General features: G+C 33.7%; 1 pseudogene; it reads left to right on the forward strand.

Moving 5' to 3' along the window:
• The first annotated feature begins 1,159 nt into the window (after positions 1-1,159).
• LOC141561101 (cAMP-responsive element-binding protein-like 2 pseudogene) lies at positions 1,160-2,447 on the forward strand (annotated as a pseudogene).
• The last annotated feature ends 518 nt before the right edge of the window (positions 2,448-2,965 follow it).

Here is a 2,965-nt window from a genome sequence, read left to right on the forward strand (position 1 = left end):
ATGGTAGACTTTTAGGGAAAATTGAATGGATATAGAAAGTAATATACTTTTTCCTTGTTGGTACATGGAATCTATACAAAATCTGACCATGCATTAGGGCATAAAACCCTCAAGATCAAATGCAGAAAGGTATAAATAGTAAATGAATCTTTTTTAGATCATGTGATAAGAATTCCATGTAGTAAAGGGCCAGAGAAAAATACACCAAACATTAATTGGAAAGTAAATAATCTAATCCTAAAGAATGGGTGTGTGAAACAAAAAATCATAGACATAATTAACAGTTTCAATCAAGAGAATGACAATAATAAGATAACACATGAAACTTATGTAATGAAGCCAAAACAGTTCTTAGAGAAAAAAAAAATCATATCTCAAGATGCTTACTAGATTTAAAAGAGAGAAATACAAGGTCCATTAATTGGACATACTGCTAAAAATCTAGAAAAAAAAATTACAAATCCCCAATTAAAAACCAAATTTGAAATTCTAAAAATAAAAGGGGAGATTAACAAAATAGAAAGTAAGAGAACAATTGAACTGAAAAACAAAACTAAGAGTTGGTTTTCTAAAAAAAACAAAATAGATAAAACTTTAATTGGATATTTAAAATAAATGGAAAGAGGAAAATCAAATTATTAGTGCTAATAATGAAAAGGTAAACTTTTCACCTATGAAAAGGAAATTGAAGCAATAATTAAGAGCTTTTTTGCCCAACCGTGTGCCAATAAATCTGATAATCTAAGTAAAATGGGTGAATGCTTACAAAATACAGATTATCCAGGTTAACAGAGGAGGGAATAAATTACTTAAATAGTCCACTATAAGAAAAATAAATTAAAAAAGCTATTAACTAAGTCAATAACAAAAAATCTCCAGGGTCAGATGGTCTTACAATTGAATTCTACCAAACATTTAAGAACAATTAATTCTAATACTATGCAAACTATTTGGGAAAAGAGAAAAAAAGGACTCCTAACAAATTCCTTTTAAGACACAGATATTTTTCTGATACCTAAACAAGATAGACTCAAAAAAGAGAAACAAAATTGTAGACAGATTTTTCTAATGAATATTGATGCAGAAATCTTTAATAAAATATTGGCAAAGACAATACAGTAAGTTATCACCAAGAAAATATACCATGACCGATGGGAGAAACTGTCATGGACGGGGAGGAGGCCGCGGCGGCTGAGGGGGATGTTTGGGACCACTCCTGGGACTCCCCGGCCCATTTCTGAACGGACCTCTTCTCCCAGGGGCATCGGCATCCGACAGGGCTAGAGGCTAGACCCGAGGACTCGCAGAAAAAAAATAAATCTCCTTCGTTCCCCGGAGGCGGAGCTGGCCGGCCGGGCCAGGCAGTGAGGCCCCGTCTGCTAGCCTGTGGACATGGATGACAGCAAGGTAGTTGGAGGCAAAGTAAAGAAACCAGGTAAACGTGGTCAGAAACCAGCCAAAATTGATTGAAAGCAAAGCTTGAGAGAAGTCGGCAGAGTGCAAGAGAATGTAGGGCCAGAAAGAAGCTGAGATATCAATATCTGGAAGAATTAGTGTCTAGTCGGGAAAGAGCCATCTGCGGTCTCAGAGAAGAACTGGAAATGTACAAGCAGTGGTGCATGGCAATGGATCAAGGAAAAATCCCCTCTGAAATAAAAGCTCTACTAACTGGAGAGGAGCAGAACAAATCTCAGCAGAACTCAAGCAGACATACCAAGGCTGTAAAAATAGAAGCTAATAACAACTCTTGATGAGGATCATTTCCATTTATACTCACGAATCAGTTGCTGAATTGAGCATTCAGAATCACATGAAGAATGGACTGGATTGGCTTAAGAATTTAATTTGCTACCTACAGTTCAGTGGTCATATATGTTAATCTGCAATTGTTGACCAAAATCTGTGATGTGTGTTGAAGGACCTTGCTCAACAACAAGAAAATTCAAAATAGTCAGTCCTCTTTCATTTGATATTTATAGCTGCAGTAGATTTGCACATGATGTGATGCTTGTAAAAATCCATGTGGCATGGACAACAATAAGTTAAGAGACAGTAGTTTTGCACCTTAGTTCCATATTGGTTAATTATGTTCTTTTCATTTAATTGTGTGTATTGGTGTCACTTTATTTGCTTTGTTTTTTATGTCTTCTTATTCAGAGAAACCAAATAGGCTGTTTGCTAAATGAAAAGTTTTCAGCTTTTAAAATGGACCTGAACTTCTTTCATCAAATTTATTTGAGTGATTTGTATATTTCTTGCAGGAACCACAGATCTGTTCTGTGTATCATTCCAGCATAAACTGTGCATATGTATTAACAATTATATGCACCTCCATTTTTGTAATCCATGATGATCTTTCTGTTATATTTTACCTTTAAGGACAATCCATATGAAAAGCTATTGGAAGCTCTTGTCACTTTCCTCCCCAATTGTATTTATAAAAACTATTGAAATTTCCTCATCTATATTAGCAAATACATTAATCAAACTTTAAAATTAAAAAAAAAAGGAAAAAAAAAAGAAAATACACCATGACCAACTAGAATTTATGCCAGGAATGCAGGACTGTTTCAATATTAGGAAAATATTAGCATAACTGACTATATTAATAACCAAAATGACAGAAATCATATGATTAACTCAATAGATACAGAAAAAAGCATTTGACAAAATGTAATGCCCGTTCCCATTAAAAATACTAGAAAGTATAGGAATAAATAGAGTTTTTCTTAACATAATCAGTGGTGTCTCTTTGAAACAATCAGCAAACATCATGTGTGTTGCAAATAAATTGGAGGCATTACCAACAAGATCAGAGTTGAAACAAGGGTATTACTATTTATCTTTAATTTTGTACTAGACATATTAGCTTTAGCAATAAGAGAAGAAAAAAAAATTAAAGCAATTACAGTAGATAATGAAGAAACAAAATTTCATGGTGGTATACTTAGAGAATGCTAGAGAA

Source organism: Sminthopsis crassicaudata, chromosome 3, assembly GCF_048593235.1.
Source record: "Sminthopsis crassicaudata isolate SCR6 chromosome 3, ASM4859323v1, whole genome shotgun sequence".
NCBI lineage: Eukaryota > Metazoa > Chordata > Mammalia > Dasyuromorphia > Dasyuridae > Sminthopsis > Sminthopsis crassicaudata.